A 15,307-nucleotide genomic window follows, 5' to 3' on the forward strand; every position below is an offset into this window, starting at 1 on the left:
CCTGGGGGGTGGGTGCATAACAAGAACGCTGTCCTCACAGGGCGTCTGCTCGCTCCAGGCCCGAGCCCCTCCCTGGAGGCGCTGACGGGGTGCAGCCTCCACCTCTGAGAAGCCCGGAGGGGCCCAGGCCGCGGGCTAAGCCTCCTCGGGGACCCTCAGGGCCCCCGGTCCAGGAGCCGCCTCCCTGCGGGCGAGGCCTGGGCGGCGGGTCGGGCTGCTCAGACTGGGGGTCGGGCCGGGGCTTCCCTCCCGCCTGCTGGGCCCGGACGGGGAGGGGGTCACCCCAGAAAACCTCAGTCTGCCCCACGGACATCATCACCCACAGTAGCACCGTGGGGGCAGAGCAGCGCCCAGAGCCCCCAGGCGCGGCCTCAAGCCACGAGGAGCCGGAGCAAACTCGGGGGACCCACGGCCGTCAGGGGGTCCCTCAGGCATGAAATGACCCCCTAGGTGACTCCGTGCTCAAAACTGAACCCCAAAGACATCCAGTTACCCTCACCACACCCCGTCCTCTGCCCGGGCCCCTCCCGTCAGCCGCCCCAGGGAGACGCCCTCGCCCTCCCGCCCTCCCGCCCCCGGCTCACCTCGTCCTCCCGCACGCGCCGGGGCCCGCGGGGTCCTGAGGGGCGCGACCCGCAGCGCCGACCTCCCTCGCGCCCAGGACGCAGGAACGCCGAGGGAGCCGCGCGCAGTCGGGGCGGGCAGGGGGCGGGCAGGGGGCGGGCAGCTGGGCGGGCAGTGGGCATCAGGTGGGCGGGCAGGTGGGCGCGCAGGTGAGCAGCCCAGACACACCTGGGCGCTCGCGTGGCCACGCCCGCCGGGCCGGCATTTCAGGGTCCAGTGACCCGGGGCCAGCGGCCGCGTCTTCCCCAAAATAACGTCCCCAGAGCCGCGGGCGCCCCTGAAAGGCGAGACGCGTCTATGTGGAGTGAAAGACTCGCGCCTGCGCCTCCCTCACGCCCTCCTGGCGCCGCCCCCTGCTCCCCGCGCCCCGCCCCGCGCCCTCCTGCGCCCCCGGCTCCTTCCCGCGGGCCCGGCCGCCGCGTCCCGCCTGTGCCTTGGCCTTGGCGCCGCCTGGTCGCCGGCATCGCTTCTGGACGGCCCCCGCACCCTGCACCCCGCCCCCCTGACCCGCGCTCACCACGGGCCGCTCCGCCCTCCTCCTGCCGCCCCGTCCCCGCCCCCGCCCCCGCCCGCTCCCCATCCCCGCGCCACGCCGTCCCTGCACGTCCCCGCCCCCGCCCCGCCCGCTCCTCCTCCCCGCGCCACGCCTGTCCGGGTTCGGACGCCGCCATCACACTCTCCGCGGCGCCGCTTCACGGCCTCCCCGCCAGGGGCGCCTCCGCCGTTTCTCTGCCTTTGGCCCCCAGGACCCCAGCGTTCCTCTGCCCCCAGTCCGGGTGCCCCCTCGAACTGCTGCCCGTCATCAGATGGACATACAGCGGTTATTCACCCGTTCCCGAGGGTTTTCATGCAGATGTTTCCAGACACTTGTTGCTATAGAGCAGGTGTTGGTCCGCAGTTTTATACGTAGATTCTATCAGTGTTTCCAGCATTTCCATAGGTCGTTTCCCAAAAACAGACAATTACTAGAACAGGCAGCAGAAATGGTCTAAGCTCACAGTTCTCTGCAGAAGGGTGGAGCAGGTGTCCTCTCCTCAGGAATGAATTACAGCACATAGTTCACCTCACCCCCGCCAACACTTCATTCCGTCCCTCCATCCGTCTGCTTCAAGATGCTGATGCCACCTTCACACTAGAACCAAGTGTTACAGGGCATCAACACAAAACATAGGAGACTTTAATGGGAAGGAACTTTAAAAAAACTAGGGAACAACACATGTAAGGCAAAGAGTCTAGTTTCTAAATGAAGCACCCATCCCCTCGTGGGTAAAAGTCCATCCATATGGGATCGGCCCACAACAAGGCCCCAAAGCCTGCCATAGTCTAAAGCATCTTCCAGTGGGGACCCACAGAAAAGGGTCAGAAACAACCAGACAAGCCCGGAAGGAAAAGAGCAAAATCAACATCAAGATAAAAGCTGCCATGGTCACCTCCCCACGGGTCTCACCCACATCTGTGTCACCCAGTCCACGACCAAAAGACAAGTGCAGTTTCTTCACGTGTCTCTAGGCTCCATGCGCCTCCTCCAGGCTCCTTCTGGCTCCATCCTGCTTCCTTCCTCAGTCTCTTCTGCAGCTTCTCCTCTCCCTGCTCAGCTCCACCCTCCCTTGGTGGGGCAGGGAACCTCCCCTTTCCTGGGGACCACCCTGTTACACAAGGACACAAAGAGTTCCATTATGTATAAGCAATAAATACTTTAGACTCTCAAAAAGGAACATTAGCTCAGTATACTAGCAAATGAAAATGAAATTAAACTATCTTAAAGTTTAGGAAGGAAAATAAAAGGGTAAAGAAATAAAAAGAGGTTTTTTCCCTAATCATGAAATTTTAATGCCACAGGTAATTATCTGTGGATGCACTATATGTATACATCTCTCTCTCTCAGACACACACACATAAAACTTTTCCTGTGTCTCCAACAATCAGTTTGTTCCCTATTCCAGTCGCTACTGACACCACTGAGAATGTCTTGATGATAGAATATGTCGGATTGGAGGAAGGTACTTCTGTATCCTTGTAGCATCCCAAGCAAGTGAGGAAGGAGAAGATACATGGGGCCTAATTTCTGGAGACCCACTCCTGCTGAATGTCGTGTCAGGAGTCCCTGAAAGGAGAGAATGGCATCGGCGAAAACTTGGGGGGCTGAGGGGAAGTGGAGTGAGGTAGACACAGACACTCTCTCTGGTGCAAGTATCTCCTGCTGAGGGTCTCAGTGGGTCTTTATTTATACAGTAAGGCAAGCGGTGAGATTACATCAACATAAGCATCAAAGCAGAACAGAGACAATCATTACATATTTTCTCATAAATGTACAGAGACTCCCTTGGTCTCATACCAAAAGGGCATTTCTTTGGTTACCTTAAAAAACATGAGGGACAATTAGTTTTCTTAGTCCAGCTCATTTTCTAACATGATCAGTTATTTCAGACAGCACAACATTTGGTGACAATCATTCTACTAAACTTTCCTAGTTTTGGAGTGGGCGTGAAAGCCCTAGTCTATATTCTATTACTGAAATCAACCTATCTCCTTAGCACTCGATTAACTTGGCTAATTTATCAATTACTTCAAAGTGGCCTAAAGAAACTCATCAAATCTATGTTAGTTCTACTGAAGTCTAACTCTCAACTATAAATACCTAACCTCCACACAGCCTGCGAACTACTGACCCTTTGCATACAGCAGGAAATGTACTGCTGCCGCAAACACATACCCCCTGGGTTAGGCTGTGGTTTCCAAGCACAGCTGGTTCAGGGCAGCTTGTTCTCCATAATTCTCAGTGCCAAAACATTTCTTCCCTGACTATATCTTTAGCATTTTTTACTTTCTTTAGTAATGATTCGAGCGTAAGAACAATAAACCAGTTATCGCCTAGGTCCGAATTAGGTTTTTACAAGCCAATTTATAACTAACTTACTTCTGCATTAACCAAGAACAGACAGGAGAGCATTAGCAGGCGTTGCCATGGAGACTCCCTAGTTCAGGTCTTCTGGGAAATGCAGGAACTCCCCTCTTCTCGGGAGTCTCCCCCAATGCCCAGACCTTGTCAAGAGACAGCATGGGTAGCACAGCCTGCCGCACCTAATGAAAGAAAAAACTCGTGTTTAGTCAGCATAATCTGGAGACAGCCTGAGAAAACAGCAGGAAGAGCAACTGGCAGGACTAGGAAGTGGAGAAGCGTCAGCAGTGCCCGCCTCAGGGGAGAGGTGTCAGCAGTGCCCACCTGACCTATTGAGAAGATGGAACAATCAAGGTACACACCTTCCTATCATGGTAAAGAGTTTCTGCATGGTAGGCAAAAAGATTTCATTGAGAGAGTAAATAATGTGATTATCAGATGTGATTCTGACAGGAAAAGGACTAGGCAGCTACAGCTCCAAAGCTGCCTCATGCTTACAGCTCTGTGATTCCAAGGTGTAAGAGGAACACGGCTGAAGGGCTGCTCCTTGGCAACCTGACCTGGTCTGCTGCTCAACAAGCATCAACTCAGACACTCACCTCAGTTTTCTTTGGGGTTCTGAGTTCTCCACAGGAAGGCATATAAGACAAGACACCGGCTTCTCAGTGCCCTTTTGTTCATGAGCGCATTGGCTGTAGCAGTTTTGGCGGCCTGGGGTGGAAGCCACAACCTTCCTCATCCCTGATTAGTGATACAAAACCGCAAGGTTTCATTCATAGACATTTCAGTGAACCGTACACGATGGCCACTCGTTTGAACTCTTGATTATCTCCCTGCAGTCTTAACTAAGGTACCTTCTACATATCCATTGATTATCTGTGGTTCCCATAAGATCACATAAGATTTATTCATTTCAGCAGAAACACCCAGATACCCTGCTCACAGAAGAGACTGTCTTCCCGGAACATGAGCACAGCATTGGTATGTTAGGGATCCTCAGACCTCAGCTTGCTTCGTTCATATAAAAATCCTCGATACAAAAACTATGATCTTTAAATTGTAAAGATTCTTCTTTTTTAAAAAAGATTGATTTAGGGACCTCCCCTGGTGGTGCAGGCAGTTGAGTGCCACGCTGGGAAGCTGTCTGCAGCCACTGCAGCGCCGGTTCAATCCCGGCCAGTCGGTGAGGGTCCCACATGGCGCGGCAGACCTCTCCTGTCTCACTCGCTGCTCCCCTCAGCAGTGTATTTCATCAGTCTGCCTGTTCTGTTCCCCGCTCTGGCTCTAGTGAATCCTCTCACCCTCCCGCGCATCTGGTCTGTACCCTGGATCTTAAATAAATAAATAAATAAATAAATAAATAAATAAACAAACAAACAAATAAATAAATCTTTTTAAAAAAGATTTATTTGGGGCCTCCCCTGGTGGCTCTGCGGTTAAGCGCTGGGCTGTGAGGCTGCCCACAGCCTCTGTAGCACCGGTTCATTCCACGGCCGCCAGGGAGGGTCCCACAAAAAACAAAGATTTATTTATACAAGAACTGGGGTACAGTCAGAGGCACGGGAGGGTGAGAGAATTCACCAGGGACAGAGCGGGGAGCAGAACAGGCAGACGGATCAAAGACACTGCTGAGGGGAGCAGCAGGCAAGGCAGGAGAGTTCAGCTTCACCCTGTGGGTTGCTCCCTGGCTGGCCGGGGATCGAACCCACCCTGCAAAAGCTGCAGACAGCTTCACCGCGCGGCGCTCAAGCCACTGCGCCACTGGGGAGGCCCCTGTAAAGGTTCTTCTTGTTCTCTTCCAGTTCTTAAGGAAAACAGGCACCTGTCACTGCAAACGTCACAATCTTTCCAATGTACACTAAGGATAAATAAGCACCCTACAAGTTGTTCTGTAAAATTAATTACCTGCAGTCTCAAGTGAAAGGCTACTTTTGGTGTTGTTACATGTATGACCTTAGCTTATTTTCCACAGTGTGGAAACCATGAAAACTCAACACCAAATATTGGGAACAAACAGTAGAGGAAGTTCACTAAACCCACCAGAACAAAGTGGCCACTGAGGATGTCCAAGCAATAGCACAAACTTTGAGGACCTCCCTGGTAGACTAGGGCTTAAGTCTCAGCACTATCACCACAATGGCCCACAATACGGCCTAAGTTAGACCCCCGGCCAGGGAGCTAATCCACATAGGGCACAGCAGACCTCTCCTGTATTACCCACTGCTCCCCTGAGCAGTGTATTTCACTAGATCCCTCTGCTCTGCTCTCCACTCTGTCTCTGTTAAATCCTCTCATCACCCGACACCTCTGACTGCACCCCAGGTCTTCTACACAAAAATAAATAAAATATTTATTTTTTTTTCTACTTAACATTTTATTGACATCTTTCCTTTATTTTTAAGATTTATTTATTTATTTTATTTATTTATACAAGCACTGGGTACAGTCAGAAGCGCGGGAGGGTGAGAGAATTCACCAGAGCCAGAGTGGGGAGCAGAGCAGGCAGAAGGACCGAAGTACACTGCTGAGGGAGCAGCGGGCGGCAGGAGAGGTCTGCGCGCCATGCGGGACCCTCCTCCGGTGGCCTGGGAGCAGCCTGGGATTGAACCGGCGCCACAGAGGCTGCGGGCAGCTTCACAACCCAGCGCTCAACCGCTGCGCCACTGGGGAGGCCCTAAATAAAATATTTAAACAAAAAGAAAAACAAACTTTGAATTAGAAATCGGTAGAGTTCTTGTATGCATAAATAAATACAAATGCATAAATAAATAAAAATAAATCTTTAAAAACACCAATGATTCAAAGCAATAAAGCACGGCGATGTTACCATGATCCCAAATGTGGATAGTAATGTCTAGTTTGGGAGCAAAAGGTTCAGAGTGTGGTGGCAGGGAGCACTGGCTACTTCAATGCAGACACATGCATTTACAGGCTGGGGAAGAATTTAGCCAGAAGCCAAGTCATATGTGTTTCCTCTGCAGCTGTTCAACAGCATAATAAAAACTAAACTCCCTATTTTCTACTTACAACTGAGATTCAACCAACGATAGCTGTAAGTTTTTGACATTTTTAAAGGACCACAATGAATTTTAAGGAGGCTGTGTGTATAGCCCAGTCCCTGGCAGACCGCAGGCACTTAGCTAACCCGTGTTCATAGTACTTTCTATCATGGAAAAGAATGCACACCCCCCGGGCCTCCCTGGTGGCGCAATGGGTTGGGACGCAGACTATGAGGCTCTCTGCAGCCACTGCAGCATGAGTTCGATTCCCCCTGCCTACCAGGGAGTGGCCCACATGGCGTGGCAAACTCTCCTGGATAGCCCGCTGCTCCCCTCAGCAGTGTGTCTCAGTTGGTCCGCCTGTTCTGTTCCCCGCTCTCTCTCTGGTGGGTCCTCTCACCCCCCCACACACACATCAGGACTGTGCCCCAGTTCTTGTATGCATAAATGAATAAATCTTAAAAAAATACACACCCTCCCATGCTGACATAGCTGCAGAAAAAATAGTTATGTACAGACATCATCATCAAATGGAAGTCCACTTATCCAGATGTGTATACTTTATTAAAACCCAAAGGATCATTCCCAGAAGTGTCCATAAAGTCACTTCGTGCTTGCTTTGCTTTATCAGATACTGCTTTTCACAGATTGAAGGTTGTGACAACCTGGACTGGAACAAGTCCAGCAGCACTATTTTCCCAAAAGTATATGTTCACCTCATGTCTCGGTGATCTCTAATTAGGGTATTTTCTCATTAGACAAAATACTATTGCACACTTAATAGACGACACTATAGAGCTAACAATTTTTATTCACACCAGGAAACCAACAAAAAAGTAGTGACTTGATTTATGCAATGTTAGGTTTGTTGTGGTATTCTGGATTTGAACCAACAATATCTTCAAGGTGTGCCTGTACCACCTTTCATTTGTTGCAGTGTAAGTACACCTATTAAAGCAAAGAAATTTATATTGCTATGGCTGGTGTTTGGAGCTGGCCCTATGCCCACTATGGCAAACCTAATAAAGATGCCCACAGGCGATCACAGCCTGTGCTTGGATGGAGAAACGCTTGTCACAGAATGCTTAAGAACATGTATCACGATGAAATAGACCTATTTTCAACTCCAGAGAATTGTTTTGTACTTTGCGACAATTTAAAAGTGAAGGTAAGTAAAGGACAGTGCACAGACACCAGCGGGCAGAAAGACTGCAAACGCAAAAGGTTTGTGAAAAGAAAGACCTGCACAGTCACAGGCAGGCAGGAGAGCTGCCTCGATCTCCAGGGCATTTTTTTTTTTAAAGTAAGACATATACATCTTTACACTCAACTTTACATTCGGTCCATTGTAATGACAAAAATAATCAAGATCATTTCAGAGAATGGATGTGTGCTCTCCAGTACTGAAAGATAATTACTGAGAGCAATACGCAAGAATCTAAACTTTAGAACTATGTAAATAACCTTTTTTTTTAAATCTAATCACAAAATGACAGAAGTTCACTGATAAACTTGTCAACAGAAAAAACATGAATAACAAAACAATCACCACGAATACCAACATCCTGAGGACACTAGTCACTGCTTCTAGTATGTTTCCCACTTGTATAGATGAGACAGATCTAAACATTAACAATGAAAGGGGGGTCTTATCCTCAATATCCTGCAGGCACTGCTGAGGCATTGCTTCTTATCAATTGTTCTAGATGTGCAGGAATTCCCTCTGGTAGGTACAGCAGCTAAGCCTGCTGTATGGGAATAATTATGGAAAAGTCTATTTTGAAATGCGGTGTCTTACAAGTAGCAATCACCTTTGGGACTAGAGCTACTTCTAAAACTATTAAGTAAATCATGTGCAACATTAAAGGCAGCATCTGCATGTAACACAATGACACATTAAACTTTTGTTTTAACCTGAGGCTCCTTCCTTATGAAGGAGGAAGCCCAACACCCATGGAGCTGTTCTGAGGGTGGACAGGGTCACCCACACGCCTCCCTCCCCTGGAGTTGAGGGGGTTTACGGTATAGCCTCATTTGACAATCTCTGACTCAGACAAAAATATGGAGGCCAAAATCCCTGATCCTTGTCCATATTTGTATGATCTTAACACAGGTTTCTTGTCTCTTTTGGACCTTAGGGTTTTCAACTATGGAGTAGGAATAATATCTCTATAGTGCCATCAATGAGATCACATAACTTAAGTAATGAACTTGTTGCACAGGGTCAGGTAATGTCCAGCAGGTGCTCAACAAACATCGATTTCTTTCTCCTACCCTGAAGAGTTCAAAGCAAGCATAAAAGGTTTTACAACGGAGGAGGTAATATCAGTTTAACAGATTCTAAATATTAAAAAGTAAGTAGATTATCCACAAAATGTCCACTTCCCAGGTGAATGAGTGATTGTGGATTATTCACTCTCTAAAATGGGAGGGATCCTCTTAGTGCCAGGCATCAGTAGAGAAAAGATCTCAAGAGCTTAGAAAAGGGCCCTTCAGTGTCTCAGATGATTCCCCATGTAGAAACTTTCCGTCCCCATTGGGAATAGCAGCCAGCTGACCCTGCTGTGGGAATCTTGGGTGTGTCCTTTAGTCACACAGCGATGGTCACAGGCTTCAGTATAGTGAATCGGTGACTAAAACCCATTTTTGAAAACCAAACCAGAGTGTGGCAGCCGTGTGGCTCTTGGTCATTCAAGGCTCAGGAAAGTCTGGATTCTATTCAAAGAGAGTCTAAAGTTGCCTCCTGAGGCAGTTTCCAGGTGTCAAAGTTCCTCTTCCAGGCTCTCAATGGCCACATCAGCTGCACAACAGTAAGTGACACCTCAGCCCTCAGATGTGGGCCCAGAACCAGCATGGGCAGCCTCTCAGACCTCATGGGATATGCAGAGCCCCAGGCACCAGGCAACCCACTGGGTCAGAACCTGCACCTCGGGGAGACTGGGTCACAGCTCTGCCCTCCTGCCTGCTAGATCTGGGGAAGGTGATGTCAGCCCCAGAAAAGTTTACAATACGTTCCCCAAATTATAAGTCTACAGAAATAAAACACACAGATCAATGGAACAGAGTGGAGAACCCAGAAAACCCACCCCAGGGGTTGATCAGTGTAGCAGGGAGGAGCCAGGAGCAAACACGGGGGACACACTTTCATTCAGGGGCGCTGGGCACCCACGGGGTCACACTCAGGAATGACCTGACCCCCATGTTCCTCCAATACACAAAATGACCCGCGCAGAGCTCTCCACAGCCAGCCCGCCCAGCCCTGGGTCCTCTCACTCACTGCTCTGCAGTCAGCCACCTGCAGGGAGTTGTCCTCACCTTCCCCTCGCTTTGGGGTGGTTCCTGAAGAAACCAGGTTCCCCTAGGCAAGAACTTCACCCTGAGTCCTGGGAAGCAAGTGCCAAGGCGAGCCCGGCCGCTGAAGAGGCAGGAGCCACGCGTAGGCGAGGGGCTGCAGGGCAGGGCTGCAGGGAGCAGGGCTGCAGGTGCAGGGCTGCAGGTGCAGGAGCGGCAGCAGGCGCGTGGGGTGGGGCTGCGGGTGTTTGCAGCAGGGCGGCAGGGGGGAGCAGGGCTGTGGGTGCGGGGGTACAGGGTGGGGATGTGGGGGCAGAGGCCAGCGGAAAAGCCCCGGGTGCTCACGGGCCGCGCCCGCCCGTCCTGCTGCAGCTGAAGTTTAGAAAATCAAACCGAAATGCAGCGAATCTCCCACATCCCTGTAAATACTAACCTAAAATGTCCACACGTCATTACAACAGCAAATCGTGTCCATGTGCTTTAAAGAGCCGCGACCACAGAGGCCCCCAAAGCCCGCTGCACCCCCACAGTGAGAGCAGGGGCGTCCCGCTCCGCCTGCCCGGCCTGTCCCGCCCCAGCGCCTCCTCACGATTCCCCGCGAGGCCGCACTTCCCCGCCTCGCCACCAGGCGGCGCGCGCTCCCCTCACGCCTGCGCGCTGCCCCGGGGCTTCTCCTTCCTCGGCCCGGGCCCGCTCCGCCGGGGCGGGCGCTCCTGGAGTCCGCGGCTCCGCCACCTCTGCCCCCGCCGCCGCTCCGCGTCGGCGCGCAGGGGCGTGACGTTAACACGCAGGGGGCGGGGCCGAGCAAGGAGAGGCGCGCGGGGATCCAGGGCGCGCGCCGCCTGGTGGCGCGGAGGGCGGGGCGGCGGGGCGGCGGGAGGCGCGGGGGGGGGGGCGGAGCCGCGGCCGAGGGGCGGGTCGGCCGGGCCAGGGGGGACGCAGCCCGGAGAGTCGTGGGGGGGCCGCGCAGAGGGGGAGCAGGAAGCGGGAGTTTGTGACGTCAGAGCCCTGAAGATGGGGAGACGGAATGACGTGGAGGCAAGAACCCGCTGAGATAGGGGTCCTCGCGCTTTCGGGGCAGAGAACACGTTGGTGTCGCCTTTCTGCGGGGACTCTGGATTTAGGGGTCAGCATTTGGAATATTATATATATGTGTGTGTCTGTATTAAAATAAATAGTAGGGCCTCCCGGTGGCGCAGCGGTTGAGCGCTGGGTTGCGAAGCTGCCCGCAGCCTCTGCGGCGCCGGTTTGATCCCCGGCTGCTCCCCGGCCACCGGAGGGGGGTCCCACATGGCGCGCAGACCTCTCCTGCCGCCCGCGGCTCCCCTCAGCAGTGTCCTTCGGTCCTTCTGCCTGTTCTGCTCCCCGCTCTGGCTCTGGTGAATTCTCTCACCCTCCCGCGCTTCTGACTGTGCCCAGTGCTTGTATAAACAAAACAAACAAATAAACAAATAAATAAATAAATAAATAAATAAATAAATAAATAACATGCCTCTATTTAAAAAAAAAAGAAAAAGAAATAAAATAAATAGTAATTCAGTTTCTGAGACGTGACCTGAGGACCTGAGAAGTAATTAGGAAGAGCAGCTGGGACGCTGCTGACTAAACTCTAGCTGAAGCATCAGACATTCGGCTGCTCTTCCTAATTACTTTTCTTCCTAATTACTTCTACTGGGTCTCTGAGCGCTCCTGCCCCCTGTCCAGGGTGTACCCCCATCCTGCTGCGCAGGCCAGAGTCTCCCTCACAGGAAATCTAAAAGCTACTCTCACCTGAGTGCCCCCGACCCCAGCCGGAATCCGGGATCCCGGTGCCCCCGCGGGGCGTCCCAGGGAGTGCCCCACAGTCGGTCATTCATTCCGACCTTCTCAGGCCACCGGCTCTCCAGAATCAGAGCAGGGGGGGCGGCTGCACTTGCATTAAGCGCTTGCGAGGTCGGCACATAGAAAGGTCAGTGAAAGTGCAGCCGGGGATAAAAAGACGATGTGTGACGTTGTTGAGGGGACCCTGGAAGATACTGACACTGGCCGCTCAGGAGCACCTGCCTGCAGAGAGGACCCGGGACTGGTGCAGGGACAGGTCTCTCCTGGCGCCCCCCAGAGGAGCACCCCGATCTCTTGCATCTGACAAGACTGCCTCCTGCATTCTAGGTGGAGAGAATATTCCTGGGACGACACGGGATCCCCCGGGCGTCAGGACGGGGTCGCGCACGCCGCTCGCTGACGCGGGCCCCCCCACCTCCCGCAGCGGCCCCCTGGGGGGACGGGCCAGAGACACACCCCCCCCCCCCCGCAGACCCGGCCTCGGGGTCCGGCCCCGCCGGTGTCCGGGACGGTCTGAGGCGACCAGGAGGTTTGGGGCAGCCGACGCGGGGTCACGTCCCGCAAAGGTGGGAAGTGGGTGGGGCTTGGCTCCCCCCTCGCCCCCAGCTCTGGCCCCTCCCCCTCCCCCGCAGTCCGCCCCCCGCCCCCCTCCCGCCGCCCCGTCCGTCGCCGCCAGGGGGCGCTGCCCCCCTCGCCGGCCTTGGCTCGCGCCCCGGCCTTTCCCCGCGCCCCGGCGTCCCCACCCGCTGTGCCCGCGGCCTGGCGCGGAGATCGGGGCGGCCGTGGGGGGACCCGAGGGCGTCGTCGGGGACCGGGTGGGCGGGGATCGACGGGGCCAGAAGCCGCGGGGCGGAGCGGGCGAGGGGGGCTGCGTGCTGCGGGGTGGGGGCGCCGGAGGGGCGATGGGCCAACGCGGAGAACGAGGCCCGGGGGCGCCGGACGTCCCCCCTGGACACCCCACCTCACCCCCAAAGCTGACGGGGTAGCAGGGACGGACCCCAGGGTGCCGGCGCGGGGAGGGCGAGGGCAGCCAAGGGGACGGGCAGGAGGCCCGGGAGGCCCCGCAGGGCGGGGGCGGGAGGGCGTTGGGTGGGGACAGGTCGTGTCAAACCCGAAGACGCGGCTGGAGGGGGCGACATGGCGCGAGGAGGAGCCAGACCCCGGCTCTCCCCCCCCCGCCCCCAGAGAGTCGCTGACCGCCCTCCTGCGGGGGGCGGGGCGTGGGGAGTCCGGCCTCAGGGCAGGAGTCGGCCGGGGTTTGGGGAGCGACTCGGAAGACACACAAACACTTTGATTGGGGAAGTTGTTCCCGGCTCTTTATTCACAGTCACCAGCGATGGGAACCTCCTCAGTGACAACCCAGGAAAGTCCACTCCCTCTCACAGACACATCAACTGTGACCGTGTTCAGTGAAGAAAGTGGACTATGCGTGGGCATGTGGCTACCTCTGGAGCGCAATAATGCACTGTGTGCGTGTGAGAGTGTGTGCATGCGCGAGTGTGTATGTGTGTGTGTGTGAGAGGGGGCAACCAGGTGAGTGGAGGCAGTGATGTGCATGTGAGAACAGCTGGGAAGAGAAGTGATGTTGGGCATCAGGGAGAGAGAAGGTGGGAAATGAGAAAATGCACGGGGCGTGGGTGAGCAGGCAAGGCCCAAAATCCTCACCGTGCGTGCCTGGCTGTTATGCAATGAAAGGACCGATTGTGAGATTGTCTAGCAAGGGGATGTGATAACAAATTCTGTGTGTGTGTGCGTGTGTGCGCGTGTGAGATCTAGTTGAAACATGAAGTCATGAAGGCATAAAGTGCTGAGACAAGGAAACTCTCAGGGTCATGACTGGAAGGCTGGGCATGGCTGAAAGGCAGATCAGCATGAGCGGGAAGAGGGGCCCATGCACAGATCAAGAAGGTCTTTCCTGTGTCAGAGAAACTCACTCATGAGCAGTCTCTCGGATAGGCATTAACAAGATGGTCTCTCCCATATTTCTTGCAATTCTGCCCTTGTTTCACAGGTTTTGCCTTCTTGCATCCAAGGAGTTGAAAAAAGCAAGCTGGTGCCCACTGGACTCAGTGTGGGCCCTTCCCTCTCCCCTTTGCAGACCCTCACCCGTCTTCCCCTTGTCCCCCTTGGTAGAAACACCCCTGCCCTCTGCCCAAAGAGCAGGACCGTGGTCTTTCACACGAGTCTGCTGCCCTCCTCATTTCTCAACAAATTAAACTACTTTCTGTTTCCTTCTATTGCCTGAGGGAAACTGAGGCCGTCGTTCACTCACAATTGGGAGGGCCAGAGCCAGGAGCTGGATGCCACCTGGGCTCTGCCAGTCCCAACTCTGCCTTCCCAGGGAGGGAGCAGTAGCCCACGGCAGCGTGCCAGGCCTTCCCCATCTGCCAATAGAGTGGAGCCTGAGCATCCTGGGTGGTATCTCGGGTGGTGTCCTGACCCCCGTACTCAGAGGGAGCACCCTCTCTCCAGGGGGAGCAAGAGTCCCAGCAGCTCTGGCTGTTTTTCCTCCTGGGAACTTCCCAAGTCCTCCTCGGGAGAGGCACAGCTCTTCTCTTCTCTCACATCCCCCTGGATTCGTCCTGTAGGAGGTGGAACCCGGGTGGAAAACTGTGGTCCCCTGGCATGCATGCCGAGCCCCTCGCCTGCAGACATTTGGGAGGAATCGGAGCCCCCCTCAGGGAGGGAGTCCAGTTCTCCTCAGTTTGGGAGAGATTATATGAGTGTCCCTCAATTTGGGGCTCCTGTGGTGTGTCAGGCCTGGGTGAGTGGGAATTGGGACACATTTGGTATTTTTGTTGGGTATCTGGTATTTGGAGTTTCCTGTTTGTTTGTGGAAGCCAGGGAGGTGGTTAAGATGGTGAGCGGTGCCCTATTTGTTTCATCTGAAAGGCCCTTGGGGACAGTATTAACTGAGTTGGGGAGCTGTAGCTGCCAACCCATGTCTAGGAAGCAGCTCCTGTCACTGTTTCCCTGCAGGAGCCCAGGAGCAGCTGACAGTGGGGCACAGACTGATGCTTTCCTAACCCTAAGGCCAGGCAGCGCTCCTTTTCCACTCTGGCTGGCTCAGACAAGAGATCCTTGTGACGATCCTCTTCTACAATCTCACCTGACATCCAGGGTAAGCTCAGGTGCTTTGGCTGTGGGCAACCTAGGACAACCCTGACTCTGTGGACACTGGGGATGGCTGGGAAGGCTGGATTGCTCCAAGGAGAACAGTGGGCCTGGACCGGGGCTTCTACTTCCCTTACTTGGTCCTCACTTTGTGCAAGTGTTTAATCTTATTACCAAAGACCTAGTGCTCAAGACCACAATGATTCAACTTTTCTAGGAGAGGCCTGCTGCACCATGTGGGTAGCTCCCTGGAGAGCCGGGAATCGAACTTGTGCTGTACTGGCTGCGGATAGCTTCATATGTTGCATTTTAACCCCTTGCACAACCAGGGAGGCCCTCCCAGCTCTATTTTAAACACAAATTCACAGATACCAACTTTTCAAACTGCCTCTGTATGTTCACTGTGTAAAGGTGAGTTAGCTGCTAGGAATGTTAAATATTGTGCTGCTCTCATAGTGATTGCCTCAAGGGGACATGAGGCAATGTAATAGCACAGTCTTTTCTAATAATTTCTATTGTTTCTAAATACATTGACAGTATTTCTAAAGTTTTAGCATAT

Source organism: Talpa occidentalis, unplaced genomic scaffold (genome assembly GCF_014898055.3).
Source record: "Talpa occidentalis isolate TD23 unplaced genomic scaffold, MPIMG_talOcc4v2.1 talOcc4.12, whole genome shotgun sequence".
Classification (NCBI taxonomy): Eukaryota; Metazoa; Chordata; class Mammalia; order Eulipotyphla; family Talpidae; genus Talpa; species Talpa occidentalis.